The sequence below is a fragment of the Choloepus didactylus genome, chromosome 18, assembly GCF_015220235.1.
Source record: "Choloepus didactylus isolate mChoDid1 chromosome 18, mChoDid1.pri, whole genome shotgun sequence".
NCBI lineage: Eukaryota > Metazoa > Chordata > Mammalia > Pilosa > Megalonychidae > Choloepus > Choloepus didactylus.
The window spans coordinates 29,472,434-29,491,193 of NC_051324.1; the positions used below are offsets into that span (position 1 = coordinate 29,472,434).

The 18,760-nt window shown below is 44.9% G+C and overlaps 1 protein-coding gene across 1 annotated transcript in view; it reads right to left on the bottom strand.

Annotated features, from left to right (window-relative positions):
• The window catches only part of ASIC2 (acid sensing ion channel subunit 2), a 1,088,307-nt gene that overhangs the window by 574,415 nt on the left and 495,132 nt on the right, over positions 1-18,760 (bottom strand). The window lies entirely within an intron of this gene.

Here is an 18,760-nt window from a genome sequence, read left to right on the forward strand (position 1 = left end):
TGATTAAACCACTCAGGATTAGAATCCGATTGGCCTGACTTCAAAACCTATGGTTATTTATCTCATGAGGCTCCCTCTCACAGGAGTTTTCTGGGTTCAGCTGAAAGGAGAAAGGAGGGAAGAGGGGGAGCAGGAAGGGAAGTGATGGGAGGGGATGTGGAGAGCAGGAATTCCCAACGTGCACTCTTAGCCCATACGGCGGGACTCTCGGTTGGCTTCCTGGGTGTCATGCTCCCTGTGCCTCATGTCTGGTGCTCTCTAGGTTTCCACTGGAGCTGCCTTATCATCTTTGAACCTACAGGAGATCTCAGGTTACTGTGCACAGCAGTGGAGTGATAAGCAGGAGGGGGAAGCACCGGGATGGAAGGCAAGTGATATCACACCAGGACCCAGGAACCCTCAAGCCAAAAGGTCAGGGGTGCTACCTGAGGGGCAGAGGGGATTGGGGTCCTCAGAGAAACAGTGAGGTGGGGGTTTTTCATCCCTGGGGGTGGCTGGGGAAGAGCAGGCTGGAAGAGCCAGGAGGGCGGCCCAGAGAAGGCCCTAGAGTGAGAGGCTAGAGGGACCTTTGGGTCAAAGAGAGGCCTGCATCAGACTCACCTGGGACCTTTGTAAAAAGACCCAGGCCCCAGCCCAGGCCTTTGGAGTCAGACTTTTCAGGGGTAGGCGCCAGTACATAAAAGTTCTCCACAAGAAACCTGTTGGTTCTGTGGATGGGAAAATGAGGGGCAGAGTGGGAATCATGATTTTTCCAAAGCCACTAAGATAGTTGGAGGCAGAGTCTGGTCCAGAAACCTCACCTCACATTTCCTGCATCAATGTCTCATCTATTCCTGTTTTTCCCCTTCCCTGGGCATTTCTTTCTCCCATACACGCTCACACATGCACACATGCACACACACATGCTCCTAAGAACTGAGGAACCCAGGTGGACTCAATCTCCAGCAGAAACCCCAATACTCTGACAGTTGGAGGCTGATTTAACCGCCTGTTCTCATAATTGATCCGGCAGCTTGCACAGATGTAATCCATATTTATCATCTCACATTGGGCAACTGGTACCTTCTGTGTTTGCTGATGCGGAGAGAGCCCTGGCTGCAGTTTGCAAGTGTAGAAGTGGGTCTCTGCCTCAGGGGACACCCAGGAAATGTGCCCAAAATTATCTCTGAGAATGGCAACATTCCCACTGAGTGGCCCCTGCACAGGCCCCATTTAGAAACCTTCAGAAATGTGCAGAAAGAGGGTTGGAGGGAAGGCACCTCGTCTGAATTACATAAAGTTGGCATTACAGAGAGCTTTTAAAGACAGAAGTTTTTATTGCATTCAAGGCATGTAGGAACCAAATGGACAGATAGGGAGCAAGATGAGCCCAATTAGAGATGCTTTGGGGACCACTTTAATGAATTGAAGAGGAAGTCCTGTATAATTAACATGCTTTATGCTGCTTCTATGAATTGAAAACCAACTTTAAAAAAAAAACCGAATTAATATTTTGGGGGGTAGAGATAGTACACACTATTGCTTTGCATGGAAAACCCTTAATTTACATATAACAATAAGGCAGTGATAAGCACCAGACTGTACTAACCGAGGAGACTCTGGATCCCTGGGCAAACCTTGGGCACAGCATCCCCTGGCTCACGCCCCTCACCCCAGCCCAGATTGCTTCCCTTGCAGCCTTGAGGTACATTCAGACTCACCCACAGCAGTCTTGGGCATAGAGCCCCTTTCCTAAATGCCCCCTCCCCCTTCTGCACTGGGTCCCAGGCAGGCCCCCGAGCTTGCCGAGTCCCTGCTGGGCGAGAGGCACAGCCACATAAAGTATTACAATAACACGGCCGCAAGACCGCCATCGATTTCCCGCCCCCCGTTTCCACTTTAATCCATATTTTTATTAAACTTTTTGTGCAGGAAGGAACATTTGGGGAAAACCACAAAGGGCTGTCAGGAGCTGTTATTAGTCTTCTCAGCTCCTGCCCATGAGCTGTACCAGGGCAGAAATATTTGCCATCAGGCAGTGGACCCAGGGGCTGGATTGGAATGGGAACTGATTTGGCCAACAGAAGGGAGAAGAAGACAACTCCGGAGATGCCAGGAGGACAATGGGAGCAGCAGTTTCCAATTCATTTCTCTTCTATTGAATGAGTTTTAGAACCCAGCTCCCACATCTGGCAAGTTGGCACCATTCTTCTCTTGGAATTGCTGAGGCGTGGGCTTGGAGCTGGGGGTTCAGGGAACATATGGATCTCTCCACACAGGTTTACGTGGGGCCTTCCAGGTGTGGGGCTCGGGCTACAGGCTGCCAGCGGAGGCAAGCCCAGCAGCAGGCCCTGCCAAACCCCACTCTCCCAGCCTGCATGCCAGAGCTCAAGTTCAAGGTTAAAGACGCCTCCTGCCCCCTCAACTTGGAACTGCTTCTACCTTAATGCTTATTACAGTATTAATGTGGTCTGCGCTGCACTTCTGGTGAGGTTGTGAACTCTTTGAAGGGAAGGACAGTATCCAAGTCACCTCTTTATCCCTGGTATCTAGCATAGTGCCTGGCACATATTAGGCACTCAGAAAGAGTTATGGATGAATGAATGAATGAATGAAAAAATGAATGAACAAATGGCTGAGTTCATTGAAACTGACAAATCTGGAGAACTATGCAGAGAGAGGAGGAGATAATTGCCACCCAAAGGGGCCAAGAAAATTGCCACCCAAAGGGGCCAAGAGTTCCATTGCAGGTCTGGAGGGTCAGAGGTCCCACCCAAGTGCACTCTTACCCTCGTGGTGACGCAGAGGCTCATCCTGAGTTTCTGTACCTGTGTCCCCTCCCCACAGCCCGGCGGCGCAGCAGAGGTGTGGAATGTGAGAGCAGGAAAGCCCTCCCTGTGGCCAGGGGTTTGAGGAGCGTGTGCTGAGCCCACACTAAGTCCCCAACACTTCTTCAGCCCAGTGAGGGGTGGCTGAGGATCCTGCAGGAAATCAAGACATTCCTGGCCTGGAGGAGCACAAATTAGGAGCCCAGGACACAGGGGCATGGAACAACCAGAGAATATTTTAGGCAGCAGATCAACAAGGGCCCAATAAAGTGGGAGCGAAGGCTCAGGTGGTGCAGAGGAGCTTGGGATGCTCTCTGGGGCTCCCTGCCCAAGCGCAACCTCCTGGGGGAGTGTGTGGGATGAATACTTTCAGAAGATCCACCAGCCCTGAGGGTGCAGGGGAGCAAGGAAGCTCACCTTGGAGACCACCTACTAAGGCCAAGCTCTGGGCTACTCCTGGCACCCCCACCCCCACTGGCCCACCTGCCCCACCATACTGCCGGCACTGATTTCCAGGCCAGGCCTCTTCTCACTACACCCTCAAGCAGCTGAATCCAGAGCTCCTTGGAGACGATCTTATGAAAGCCACTTGCTGTCTCCCTTGGGAAGTGGGCTGTGGTTATATTTTTCTTTCTCGTTTTTTTGTGTGCAGATGAGAACAGTGAGAATGGTGCCTACATCTCCCAGATGGGGGAAGCAATGGAGACATCTGTCACCAGCTCCTGCCTGGTGACTCTCCATCAGCTCAAGTCATCGGTAACTTTCATCGAGGGAGCTGCCCGGGCCTCCAGGGAGTGGCTTTAGACTACTCACTACAGAAAAAGGTGGAATAAGTTTTGTGACCCACCGGGCACCACTTTCTAATGGCATCAGCAAACAGGGGAAAGGGGGAGCAGGGGAGTGAGGGACTCAAACTCAGGGTCCTAAGATAAAGGGCTGGAGGGACTGAGAGGGTTTAATCTGGAGACAGGAAGCCTCTGGGTGTCTCTGATTGTGCCTTCAACCCAGCAGTTCTACCATGTGGGCTGTCAGGGCAAGAGGGCTGGGCTTGCTCTATGTAGTCCAAGGGGCAGAACCAGAACCACTAGGTGGAAGTTAAAGAAAGTGGACTTGGGCCAGAAGACAGAGTTAGTAGGCTCAGTATGATGGAAGCATCCGTCTCTCTAAAAAGAACAACCCCACAACCATGGCATTATTTAGTTTTCCCATTTGTTTATTAATTTTTGATCTATCATCATCCCTCTGAGAAGGCAGGGCCCATAATATCATATCACCCTCATTTTTAGATGGTCAAATTGAGGTTCAGAGAGGTCAGGTGACTTCTAGAATCATCTATCCAGCACAGGGTAGAGCTGGGTTTGAACCTGAGTCTCCTTCTGCCCACTCTAAAGCTCCTGTCACTGGATGCTCAGTTCTGGGGTTCAAATAAAAGTTTCAGGGATGCTGGAAGGGACTCTGGTATTTTAGGCACCTTCTGACTGTAGATCTTAGGAGACCAGTGACCTAGGTCTGTGGATTTTAATTGGGTGAATGAACTCAGTCCAGTCACTTAACTTCTCTGAGCCTGAGTGTCCTCATTTTGCATAATGTGTTGAAATAACCTTCCTTCTTCCTGGGATTGGTGGTGCCTGGGGGTCCCGGAGCCTCAGCACCATGCGGATGTGATGCTGGGGAGCTCTGGGACCCTTTTACCTTTTTGGGCCCCACCTGGGAACCAACATAGATTTACTTTGCTCTAAGATCCCCCCAAAAACTGTGGGGATGGGGGACCTTTGTGCTCCCCTTACCTCTCTGAGCAAAAAGGGTGTGTAACAGGACAGAGAGACCCTTGAGTATTAGCCTTATTACTTCCTCTGCATTTGTCCTCCCTCTCCCGGATCTGGTTCTGCTCAATCTCATTTCTTTCAAGTCTTTCTATTGAAAACCTGGGTCTTGGCTTTTGAACCCAAAGACTGAGAATCTGATGTCTTTCTCCTCTAGTTCCACGCTGACAATTCTGCTAAAGCAACAGGTGTCTCGTGTTCAGCTGCCTGAATGGGGAGGGTGGCAGGGTGATGGGAGCACAGGGGGTGGGGGACATATCAGCAACACTCCACAAATGTCATCTTGCCACAAAGCTAGGCTCGGCTCCATCTACCCCTCCCTTCTCCACGGCACCATTGTAAGTAAGCCACCCTCACCTTCCACCAAGACGGACACAGTGAGACTCGGAAAGCATTCACTCTTGATTCCCTCCAATCTGTTTTCCCCAGAGTTGCCAAGTTTATCTCTTTCCAATGTAAAAAAAGGATCGTGTCCATCCCCTGCTTAGGAGAACTCAAGGGCATCCCACTGCTTTTAGCGGAAACCACAGACTCCCTGCCTGAACCCACTCCTGTCTGCCTCTCTGATCTCAGTGTGCATGGCTGTCCCCTGCTCTCTGAGCCACGGTCACCCTGGCTCCGTCCAGCTCCCCGAGCACTGCAAGCACTTTCCTTTGGTTCTTCTTCCAGGAATTATTTCTCCCTGATCCCCACTGGGTTCTTCTGTAACTACTCATCCTTTAAGCATCACGGTAGATGCCATTCCCAAAGAGGCCTTCCTGCACCCCTGGTCTAAACTAGGGTTCCCCTGCAATTCCCTCTCACATCACTCTTCTCTGACTTTGCCAAAGCTTGGAGATATGGATTAGTGTCATGTTTAGTTATCACCTATGTCTATATAAGGGCCATGAAGCAGTGGCTGCTGCTCATTCACCCTGCACCCCCAGGTCTCCACGGTGCCTAACAAATAATAGATGCTCACCTCTCATCTATTGAGCAAGAAGGGGGGGGGGGCAGATAAGAGGAAAGGGAAGTGGGGATGAAATGGAGAAGGGAGAAAAGAGGAGGAGAAGCAGGAAGGAGAAAAGGGTGAAGGAGGGAGAGGCTGAGGATGGGGAGAAAGGTTGGGAGGTAGGTGGGGCTAATAAGATCCCAAGGCCCCTGGAGGACCGTGGGGATTCCTCCAGCTCCCAGTGAGCTCCTGGGCAGTCTGCCCCCTTCCACTGCTGCCATCCTCACCTGGCAGATGGAGCCTGTGCACCTGCCCTCGCTTTTCTGTGGGACCCAGGACGGAGCCATGTGGGCAAGTGTGGTGTGGTGTGTGTGTGTGTGTGTGTGTGTGTGCACGTGCACATATTTAGTTATTTATCTCTTAACCAGGGCCCCTTCCCCTAATGGTCTGAGGTTGGTATTTGTTTTGTTTGGTTTTTATTGTTTGTTTTGTTTTGTTTGATATAACAACAGGCATAAAAACTAAAGGGCAGGAAGCAATTGGAGGGCACACCATACAAATGGCCCCTGGAAAATCAGCACAGAGAGCCTGCAATTCCCTCCAGACTTTGAGGAATCTGGCTTGCCATCGGGGTGATTTCTGGAGATTGGCACGGTAGCTGGGTAGGAAATCCACCAACTGCTAGACCCCCAGACTTCTGCTAATCAGGCAGCTCAGAGGAAGCTGCTCAGTCCTCGGCTCCCCTGTCAGCAACCTCGACTGTCCCAAATAGCCCTCCTAGCCCCTGCGTGCTCCCCTTACTTTCCACTCTCCCGCCCATACAAAATGCCGGCATCTCTAAGCCTCAGAGCCCTGCTCTGTGCCAACAGTGGGAGTCTGGGCATGAAAAGAAGTACTTGCTTGGGCATAGGCATGCCCTCTTCCCTCTCGGGGCTCCAGGTTACTCACCCATAAGATGGTTGTCAGTAGCCTAGGACTCTGAATTCGTGTGCAGCTTGCTTCCTTTGAAGTCAGCATGCTAAGATCTCCCCATATCAGCACTTGCACATCTCTCTCATTCTATTTAATGATGGTACAGTATTCCATCATATTGTGGTACCCTAATTTTTTTAATATGACCCTTATTGAGGGACACTTTATTTCTAGTATTGCTTGTTTTTTTCTACTACAGCAGCTGCCGTAATGAACATCCCTGTACTTAAATTTAGTGGGCAGATTCCTAGCCATGGGATTACTAGAGTAAAGGGAATGTACATTTTTTATTTTGATAAGTATTGCCAAATTGTCCTCCCCAAAGTTGCGCCACTTTACCTTCCCACCAGAAGTATAGGAGAGTCTTTGTTACTCCACATCCTCACCAGCACTGGATTTTAATTTTTGCCAGTTTTATAGTTGAGAATGGCATACTAGTCTTTTCAGGGTGAGTTCTTCAGGGGAATGTTTCCCTATCACTGTCTACTGGAACCTGTTTCCGGAATGAACTATTTCACCAACAGGTGGAGAAATAAATGAGACAGAGGAAAAATGCAGCGTGCTGGGGACTTCATCCCCCTCAGTTGGAGCTACACCCCATCACGCTATCCACTGATGCTCTCAGTGTCCTTGAACTTCTGCCCCCAATCCCTCAACTGATTCCCTGCCCCATGATCTGGGATGTACCACATAAATATAACCCCAAGGTCACCTTTCTCTCCTTCCTTAGACCAAGACAACCCTGAACAGCCAGAGTCCTGAATACCTTATCAACAGAGCTGTTCAAATAATAGCCAAGTGATTGCTTCCTGGAGATAGTACAGAAATGAATTTCTGCATTGGGTAAGGGACTAGATTACATCATGACTTTGATTTATTTTTTTAAAAATGTATCCATTGTAATTTTTTCTGATAAAAAATTGTAATGTCCTTGAAGTGAATTTGAAAAATACAGGAAAACATAAAGAAGAAAGCATGAATTGCTTGCAATCCCACCATGCAAAAGTAATCAGTGTTCTTATTTTGGTGTGCGCATCTCCAGTGTTTTTATACACATACCCTCCCATACACATACACACCTTTGCAGAGACCATTGGATATTCTTCCAGAGGCAACGGACATGACGGTTAGCAGTCTGGAGTCTCAAACCAGACTGCCTGAGTTTATAGTCCAACTCTGTCACTTACTAGCTGTGTGACTTTGGGCAAGTCACTTTTACTCTCTGGGCACCAATTTCCTCATCTGTAAAACAGGGCATAATAATAGTGTCTACCTCATAGGGTTGTTGTGTGTTACATGAGTTAATTACTTACAAAATTGGAAAATAACAGGAATTACACAGTTATTTCTTCCACATCTTGGGGGTTAGGGGAACAGCACCTCTGCCATCTGGAAAATCCATATAATGTTTTTTGGCCTTCCCTTCGTACCAGAGAAGAAGGCTGAATTTTTTTCTTTTTCTTTTATGGAGTGTTTACAGTACCTTACTGAAAAACTTGGGTTCAGTATTTGGTCATAGGCTATATATAGGTCAAATGTTAAGTAAAAATACTGTATATTTTATGCATTTTTGAGTTTATAAACTTTTTCTCTGTCCTCTGCTGGCCTTCACGTGTCATCTTCAGCTTCCACAAAACTCCCCCAAAATTCCCATTTAATTTCTTATGCCAACCTGTGATATACTGAAACCATGAAGGGGAAAGTTGTGATGAGGAAGGGATAAGTGTATATGTGTAATTATTATTAATATGATTATTAAATATCGATTTCCCTTATGTGGATAATTTATCTAAATACCCTTCTGTTGAATAGTTGGGACTTTTTCTAGCTCTTCCCATCACAAATAATACTGCAATAATCAATCTTGTATGTGAAAAATGATGGCCATTTGTGCCTGTAGGAATAGTAATGCATCTAATAATATGACTAATTTCAAAGTTTTTGATGTCTATTGCCAAATTTTTTTCAGAAAGATAGTGACAACTTGCATTTACCAGTAATATATACAAGTACCTATTTCACTGCACTTTCAGCAAAGCTGGCTGTTACCATTTAAAACAAATCTATTGTGTGTGTATGTTTCTTAATGTATAATCCAATGGACCTTCCTTAGAGGAAAATAATTTCAAGAGAAACATAAACTGGACATAAAATTGAGGATAAAACCAGAATACTCGTACAGTAAACCTTTGGAAATGGAAAACTTCTGAGGCTAACTCAAGGAGATGCCAAAGCTAATAAAGCTGAAGTCTTGATTGCAACATCAGAAGGATATGAATATCCCTAATTTCAGTGAGGCCCCAAGAGTTCTGGTGAAGAGGGAGGCAGAGGTAGGTGAGAAGGGTGTAGAGAAACTGATTCGTACAAATGTGTCCCCACTGCTGAAAATCAACAGAATGATCCATAGGAGCATTTGTCTTTTAGAATTTCAAGGGCTAAGGATAGTTCCTTTAAAAAAAAACACACATATGACAATGAAACCAAGCTGCAAACAGTTCATTCTGGTAAATTAACAGCCCTAGAACTTTGCCACTAGCTGGGGCATAATCTTGGATAAGTCACACCCCGAATGCTGCACTTCGTGATTCCTGAGGATAAAGGGGTCAGATTGTTACAGAGCGTGCTCTCAAAGATTCCTTCCAGCTGGGAGAGTTCACTCATTTGTACTACCCAAGTTTACAAAAGACCTTAGTGCTGTACATTGTAACACATTTTAAACCATGGCCCTTGACCAATGCATGTAATTGGAGGCACTCTTCAAAGTGAAAAATGCATTATGAGGTCTCGCCCTGTGCAGTCTCGGTTACCACCAGCTGTCAGCAGCGACTGTAGCAGCACTTGCTTCAGCAAAGGAGCCTGCACTCTCCAGCCATCAGGGTCACCCCCCCACCTCATCTCAGCCCCATCTTCTCTGGGTCCAAGAGATCCAGCCTCTGCCTTCTTCTTCCAACTGAGAAAGTCCTGGAGGGAGGAGGAGTGGGTACAGCCACACCCCAGACAGAGAGCCAAGGCAGAGAACAGGAGTGGAGAGTGTTCTAAGAGCTGCCCGTTAGCAGCCTCTTCCAGTTTAAGCTGCAGCGTAATGTGTTTTACAAACTTGGGTGTTTACAAGCTTGGGGTTTGAACCCAGACTTCCCACATGTCAATCCAGAGTAGGCCAATTACTACTGTGACTTGGGCAAGTCATTTTAACTCCCTGTGTCTCAGTTGCCTCGTCTGTAAAATGGGGAGAACAATAGTACAGTTCCTACCTCATAGACTTGTCATGGGGATTAAATGAGTGACTATTTTGAAAGTGCTTAGAAGAGTGTCTGGTATCTGATAAGTTTATATAAGCATCTGCTGAATAAACAAACAACTCTGAGGAAGTTGGTGTGGTCCAGAGGAAAAGCAAGGGCCTGGGAATCCACTCCAGCTTTGCCACTCCTTAGGTATGAGCCCTCAGACAAGTGACTTAATCTCTCTGAGCAACTGGTTCCTCATTTATAAATAAGACTTAACAACAAGGCACTTTCCAGTATGTCTTATGGATGCAAAGGCCCATAGCAGATGCTCAAAAACTATGGAGGTTAAATTTATTTCACAATTTATACAAAGATCCCATGCAGTTGATTTTATTAGGGTTTCTATTTTCCAGGTGAGAAAACTGAGGACCAGAGAAGCAAAGTGTCCTGTCCAAGGCCACATAGCTAGACAGTAAAAGAGAGCAAGGAAGGGAACACAGGCTGTTCTAGCTCCAAAGCTCACACTCTTCAGGTTGAAAACTCAAACTAAGTGAAAGGGGCAGGCTGAGGGTGGGAAGACGGGTGTGTGGGCATGTGGGCAGCTGGGGGAAGGTCACGGAGCCCTCCTGGGTCAAAGGTCAGAAGCGTCTCCTTCTGTCACGAATAAAGTCCGTCACTCTGGGCCCTGTGGCCCTGGCTTTATCAAGACCCTGAGTCAAAGCCTTAGCCTTTCAAAGGACACAGAATGAAATAAGGGCTTTGCATCCTGGCTTCCCATTTGAAAAGGCCGAGGCTAAATTAGTGGTTACAGGCCTCCAGAATATCTCCTCTCTCTCTTAGCTCTTTCCTGGGGCATCAGTGCTGAAATACATTGGGGGCAGCAGCTTGAAGGTGAAGGGCAGTGTGGAAACTGCCAGGGACAGAAGAGAGAGGAAGAGAAGGAACCCAAGGAAGTGTCTAGGATGGGAAACGAAGAGAAAAGTCCTGTTTGCTCAGTCTTGCTCTGAGCCTGGCACTTTGCCATGTGCTTCCTCATGGTCACATATTCTTAATTCCTATTCAGTAGACAAAATCATCTAATTCACACATGAGAAAATTGGGACTCAGAGAGGTTGAGGAGTTTGTCTTTGGCCACACAGGGAGTGAGTTTTCCCTTTATGTTCTATCCAGGGGTAACTGGACCGAGGTGGCTAAATAAAGGCTACCACAGTACATTTTAAAGTGAGTTTTTTCAGGGACTTCAAGGCCAGAGAGAACCGTGGAGGAAAGGGGGTTGGGGAAAGGGTCTGAGGGCAGAACTGCAAGTCAAGGGCATTAAATAAATGGTCCCACCGCAGATAGGCAGGGGTGCTTAATGGGAGCCCTTTGAAACTCATCATGAATAAAATCGTATCCTAACTGTCTGCAGCCAGTCTGAAGCTGCTCTTCAGAGCCCAAGCTCTCCAACTGAATAGCAGTGCAAACTTGGGCCAGTCATTTCCCTTCTCTGGGTCTTGGTCCATTCATCTGCAAAATATGGAGACACCTGCACTGCCTCATTCTAAAGGATGGCTATAAAATTGTAAACAATAATAAGAGAAAGGTAAGTACTGGTGACTATAACATCTTATATCACTAAACCCTAATAATGGTATTGATGAACACAATAATGAGATAAAAGCATTCATTGTTAAAACCTCTGTATCCCATCACAGCTCTAAGATTCTACACAGGAAAATGAGATCTACCACTCTACTAGAATACCTGGGTGGCCAATCCTACTCCCTGAGCTCATTCTAATAACACCTAACATGTATTGAGCACATACCACGTTCCAGGTAGGCACTGTGCTAAGTGCTCCCAATAACCCTATATGTATATACCATTGTATTATTACTCTTTTTACAATAGAAGAAACTAGTACTCAGAGGAGTTAAGTTCACACAGCCAGTAAGTGGTAGAGCAGAATTCAAACCCTGTTCAACCTGACCGAGAGCCTGTGCTCCTAATGGCAGCTCTAACTTTCCTCTTACCTGGAGCTGGCTCGGGTCTAATATATTAGCTATTCCCTACAGGATAATATATAGAAAGCACCCTGAACTTTAAATTTTTAAGTTGAAATTCCTGTCTGCTACTGACAATCGGTGTGACCTTGGGAAAGCCAATTAACCTCTTGAGCATCATTTTCTCATCTACAATACAGGACAGAAAATATTTTCTTTGCTACTTCACAATATTATTCTGAGGGTCAAAGGATCTACTGGATGTGAAAGTATGTGCTAAACTGTGTAGGTCTTTCCACAAGAAGGGAATTACTCTGCCCCCCACTCCCTTGTTGATCTACCTTAGTATGGAATGCACCTTTCTCTGCCCTTTCTTTCTCACCAGTTTCCCCTTTTGGGGGCAGTGAATTCTTCCCAGCTTTCTTACTAGGTCTCCATGAAGGCAAGGCACCTGGTATGGCTAAGATTGTGGGAGGAGGAAAAATAAAGAAACCAGCGTGTGGTATTAACAACCCAGTTGACTGATTCTTATTCTTTTAATGTCAGCTGTTATTCTGGCCAATAATGGAACATACCAGATATTGTCTGTTGCTGCTCAGTATTATCCCTGTTTTTCTAAACTATCTTTGGGCCTCAGGAGCTGGAAGCCTGGAAACTACATTTCCCAGACCCCTTTGCCAGCAGAGATCAGTTAGATTCTTCCAAGCAGAGGCACTTTGTGTGAGGTTTATAAGATAAAAGAGAAGAAGATACTATTCTCCAGTGACAGCTGTGTGGGAGCAAGCGTGGCCTTCAGCAGTCAGCAGATGTGAGGTTTTGCCAGGGACTTCTGGGCATCCTTCTGCAGGCATATGAGATTGGTGGTGCCTTCTGTGAAATTTCTTCTTTTCCACATTTTCCACATTTCCACAATATCCTCCCTGACCTCCTTTTCCACAGCCCTTGCAAGGAATGTTCAAGCCTTTAGTTCCCTATATTAAATACCTCCTTGTTTAAAAGATCTAGAGTGGTTTCTGACACCGGTGACTACATTAGATATTCCCTACAGGATAATATATAAAAGCATCCTGGACTTTAAATTTTCAAGTTGAAAGTCCTGTCTGCTACTGACAATCTGTGTGACCTTGGGAAAGCCAATTAACCTGTTGAGCATCATTTTTCTCATCTACAATACAGGACAGAAAATATTTTCTTTGCTACTTCACAAGATTATTCTGAGGGTCAAAGGAGCTCCTGGATGTGAAAGTATGTTCCAAACTGTGCCAGTCTTCACACAAGAAGGGAATTACTATTTGTGTCTTCATTACTGGGTTTCTTTTTGAAAAGATATCTTTATATTGCCTATAAAAGATACTAGCAGACTCCTTGTCAGACCCATAGCTGTGTACAGAAATCCTAGCCAGTTATCCACCATCAGGAACGTAGGTTACTGTCCTACCCAGATTCTGGATTGTACCATAATGGACTATGATTTACACATGGCTATTCAGTGCTCCTTATTTTCAACCAACTTGGAAACCGCTGAAGGGACCGAGCGTATATTCCCACAGCTCTCTCCAGAATGGTCTGTTGTATTAGCAGAGAGTACATCTAAAGGCAAAACAAACTACAAAGGCCATGGATGGGAAATAAATAAATATTCATAACTGAAGATCATTTTGTTTGATTCAGTGCCTTTGTGGTATTAGCCCTAGTCAATACATACTTTTTTTTCCCCTCTCCTCCTCATGTATCTGAGAAAATCTTTACTGTGAAAATGCTGGGCTCCGGGTTCCTCACCTTCCATGGCCCCTCAAGTTCAGACTCCTTCCATTGGCACAAGTAGCCTCTCACGATCTGGTGCTGGAAGCTCTCTCTCCAGACTCATCTCTTCCCATTCTATAAGGTCACCGCCCCCCAGGCCCAAATACTTGAATTAATGGGCTCAATCTGTGCTGAGCTACTTGTGGCTCCCCAAGTGCACTAGACCCGCAGTTCAGTCAATGGAACCGGGAAGGTCTAGGGAAATGGTCTCAGGATATTTTCTTAATGGTCTCAGGACATTAAGACCATTAATGGTCTTGATACATGCTGCTCGCACCGCATAGATATTCTCCCCTTAATGTCCGTTTTGGAAACCCTTAATCACCCTTCAAGTCCTGGTCCCAGAAATATTTCCTGTGGGAATTTTTCCTTGAGCCCTCCTTCTCCTTCTCCTGTGCTCTCACTACACTGCACAGGGAGCCTCCAGCTACCATAGGATAGTAGTTGGTTATTTCCGTGTTTGTCTTCCAACTAGACAGTGAGCTTCTGTAGTGCTGCTGGTGGTAGGTGGTCAAATATTAATAATCTCCGCATCATGCCACAGGTACCTAACACTGCAACTAGAAAAAAGAAGGGTGGGGAGATCGTTAAGGAGGGATGGAAGTGAGCAGAGAGAGAATTAGAGTAAGAAAAAGAAAGGGAAATGGCAGAGACAGAAGAAGGAAGGGGTGGAGGTGGGGGAGATAAGCCCCTGTTCCTGAGGAGAATAATAGAGTGTGGAGGGAAAAGAAATATTTCTTAATGGGGGCTTTATAGCTAATAAAAAATGAAATATTCAGGTTGGAAAGGCCTTCCCCAAACCTTGAACATCTTTCATAAAAATGGACTCTGAAGTGGGTCACAAGCAGACCAGAATTGAACAAGATAGTCTGTTTCAGTCAGTGATCACTGCAGTGTCGCTGTGTAACAAACAACCTCCAAATCTCAGTGGCTTACAAAACAAACATGTATTTTCCTCATGTACACACCATTGGTTCAGCAGATCTTGACTGACCTTTTGTCTGCATTGTCTAGTCTCAGCTGAAGTGGCTGGGTTAGACGATATTCCAGGCTTTGGGGCAGATTCAAATTTACTTCATGTGTCTTCATCAGCCTGTGGCCAGTGACTACTCAGGGCATGTTTGTCCAATGGAGGATGTCAAGAGCACAAGAGCAAAAGATCTCGGTTTAGAACTGGTACATGGTCAACACTGCCCATAACCCATTGACCAAAGCAAGTCATGTGATGAGCTCTACATAAACATACTCGCCCTCCCTTAGTGGGAGGCATTGCAGGGTCACTTGGCAAAGAGCATGGAAGTATAATCTAAATGCAGGGAGGAAATGAAGAATTGGGGGCAATGATCCAAGATACTACATGGTCCATTGAGATTGGGGGGGGCAAATATTAGGACTTGTGTGCACATTTCAATCTGAAAAAAAAGAAAAATTAAGCTTTACTAATATTATATCTAGCTGTCTATCTAATTGGAGCCCTCATTTGTAATGTGTATCAGGCTATCAGTTATCATTGAAACAGTTAGTTCTCTGGGGATCTGGAGGGAAACATGGGCATTCCACATACAGCAGGTTGACTGTGGGCAACCTTACACAGTTTTGGACTTTCAGTACAATAACATGTGTTGCAGTTCAAGCGTACCCAATTAAGTGGGCTTATAGATTATATTATCCAGTTTTAACTAAACTACAGCTAACAAAATGGACAAGTGACTTCAAAAGATTTCTGCAAAATTGCCCGAACAAACTGCAATGGAAGATCATGCTAAATATGTAAATCCAAGCAAACACTACCACCAATGATAAACATGGCAAAGCTATCAATTCTCCTACTTGTATCCTGAGCTCTTTCACCTATTTGTGGCACAGAGGGGATCAGTGAGGGGAGAACAACACTGTGTTCTGCCCTCTCTCCTTACTGTGTATTCTGCTTTCTTTTCAGAGTCTCCATTATCTGGCACCTGTAGGATTATGTTCACTCTGCCCAGTTTTCACTAAACCCTGGCCACACTATTAGGTAAATCAATGACACTCAACAAGTCTGACAAGAAGTCAGCCAAAAATACTCATAATTATCAAGAAGACAATTTATAATATGGGTTTATACCCCCAAGTGATAAGCATGGACCTTGTTCTCAACCTATATCATGACTTCGGATACTAATGACAGTATGAAGCCATCAAGATTAGCAAGGCATTTAAAGTTAAGAAACCAGAACATAGACACAAACTTCTACCATCTGGGGTTGATGTTTCCAATCATGCAATATTCAATCCAGGAGTTTTCACTACATCATAAAAACCAATCATAAATGTCTGGGTAGTCCTTGGGAGCTTTCTTGTTTACTACCGAAATGCCACACACCACTCAGGAAATACTTTTTCTGTTACAGTAAAAGTAGTTGAATAAGGTATGGTAAACAGTAGGGCATAGAAAACAGCACTGCAGATCAGAAAAAAACAATTATTAGAACAAAGTAGGCAGAGTAGGAGATTTCCTATATACTTGAACGAAAGTATAGATGAATCAAACTTGTCTCTGGATTTATCTGTTATTTAGATTCAGTTTCAATAATCACTTTAATAATAATTATGATTTGGTTTTAATAATAATGTCAATAATAATTTTGATTTGGGTTCAATAGTAATTTCAGTAATAATTTGATTTCAATATATGAAGAACTACTTCTTTGTAAGCCACTAAAAATGTTGGACCAGAAAAGTTATATTCTCAATAATAAATGGCTTGTTTAATTAAAAACAATGTTTTAAGAGGAAAAGATGTGCAAGTGTAACCTCATGTAGCAGGTGCTTTGACTACAGCAAAAAAAGGATTCAGGGATAAGTTTGGACAAAGAACACCCATGTGATGTTTATCCACTGAATCACTTATAGGCAAGCAATTGTAAGAAATGGGAGTGAGCAAAAACAAAAGGTCACCAGTGCCATTGATGTGGTTATGTTTATTAAAAAAGAGCTTAAGAATACTCAACCATTAGGAGGCTTTGTAACGGGAAAGTAGGTGACCATGACATCTCTGATTATGTCATAGTCAAGTACTTAAACCAGGTGTTAAACTTTAAACCCAGCAGCATGTTATTCTTTTAAGAAAGACAAGTGTTCCAAATTTGATGACCTTTCCTGAGATGACAAGTGGCTGTCAGGAGTATTCTACCTAGAGGATATTTTCTGAAAAAAAAAAAAAAAAAAAAATAAGCACACTTAATCAGTCCCTTCAAGGTAGAAGTGACATTTTAACAACACATAAGAGAGCAGTTGCCTCTCAGAAGAAAGTCGTGCTATGGAGAGAGCATTTGGAAAAATGAGTTTTTTGGAGATGTTGCCATTGTTATGTGATTTTGTTGTCAGAAAATGTGTTTCCCCTATACAAGTTTTCATATCTGTACATTCAAAAAACATGGAAAGAAAATGTTCTTATCTGCTTTAAAATACCCCAAAGGAAAAGTTTCAGTGAAAAAAGTTTCAAATTTTGAACCCATTTGTTAAAACTATACAAACGCAATACCTTTGATTTTGTTTGCAGGAAAACTAACCAACTTGTGGGATATTGGGAAAATTTAAGTAGGTTTGGATTCAAGCATAGTGGAAGAGAAAATCACCTCCTGAGTTTCCCATACTAAACTTCTATTAATGCAGCCATAGTGCTCATTAGGCAGCCACAGCACACAGCTGATGGCAAACTTCCTTCACTTAATTTCAGCTTTTTTTTTTTTTTTTTTTAACTTAGGCAATTTGTGAGGGACTCCTGTGTATAATGTCACAATCTCCTCTCTAGAAGGTCCATTTTCCCACATTATTCATAGAGGGGTGGTATTGTTTTTTGAAGTATTTTCAAAGCTGGTGAAGTCTCAAATGGAATAGAGTATCAGCCTGTGAGAAATGAAATCATCCTTTTTTTTAATATTTTATATAAAATTAGCAACTTTGCAATATTTCTGTAAAGAGATTCATTTTTATATCTCTCATGAAATAATTCAGAAAACATTTTTAGGGCTATAGTTTCATCTGCAGCCTTCTTGTTTCTTACAAGGTGGAAAAGATTTTTAATGGAAAATGTCTATTTTAATGGGGACCGACTGCAAAGCTCAGTTAAACTGAGGGTAATTGTCATTATGTGCTCCATCAATTAATTTTCACCTTCCATCCATCCTGCGGATCAAATCCAAGCCCATCCTAGAGGCTCCAAGACCTCGTGTGACTTCCCTGGCCCCTCTGAACCCATGGCCTTCCACCGCCCAATCACTCATCAACCACACTGGCCGCCCTTCTTTTCCTGGAGCACACATACTCATCCTGCCTCGGGGGTCTTCGTCCTTGCTGTTCCCTCCTCCAGGAATGCTGTTCCCTCAGATCTTCCTGAGGCCAGCCCCTTCGCATTAAAGGCTGGGCTAAAATGCCACCTGCCCCAGGGCCGGTCCTCAGTCTCTCTCTCTAATGTAGCCTTAGCCCAGTCATTCCCATCACATCAACCTTGTTTTAGGGTCTTCCGGTCTCAGTTTGTTGATGTATTTGTTTACTGACTATAACAATTATTTATGCTATGATATCAGTAACACACCAGAATACAAGTGCCAAGGGAGCCCAGACCTCGTCTACTTGATTTACCACTGCATCCCCAGCACCCACAAGAGTGCCTGGTGCACAGTACAACTACATATTTACTGGATGAATGAGTGAGTGGAATGCTGCAGCTGTCTAAGACAGATTCCTCCTCTGAAAATAGAATGAAGGAGAGAAGCATCAGGTGTGAGAGGTACACTGTAAAGGAAGCAGGGGACAAGTGCTTACTGAATGTCCAGCGTGGGCTGGTCCCTTCTGACAGTGTTTCATCCTCTTCACAAGCCTTCAAGGGAGGTGGGACGGGCTCCATTGCCCAGATGAGGAGAGGTAAGCTTAGCAAGTGTGAGCGACTCTCCCAGAACCCCTCAGCAAACGCCTGGCAAAGCTGTGGCTCGGGGTCGGCCTGCCAGACCCAGGACCCGTGTTCTTTCCCTGCAGTCCTCTGAACAGCACAGAGAGCCAGACCTGGTGGGCTCTGTCCTCAAACCGCTGGGGTTCAAACCCAGACTCTTCTACTAATTAGCTGTGCAACTGTAAACAAGGAATTTAGTCTATTACATGAGGGTGATAACTGCACTTGACTCTGAGGTTATTGTGAGCATAAAGTCAGGTGATCCACATCAGGCACTTTCAACACATC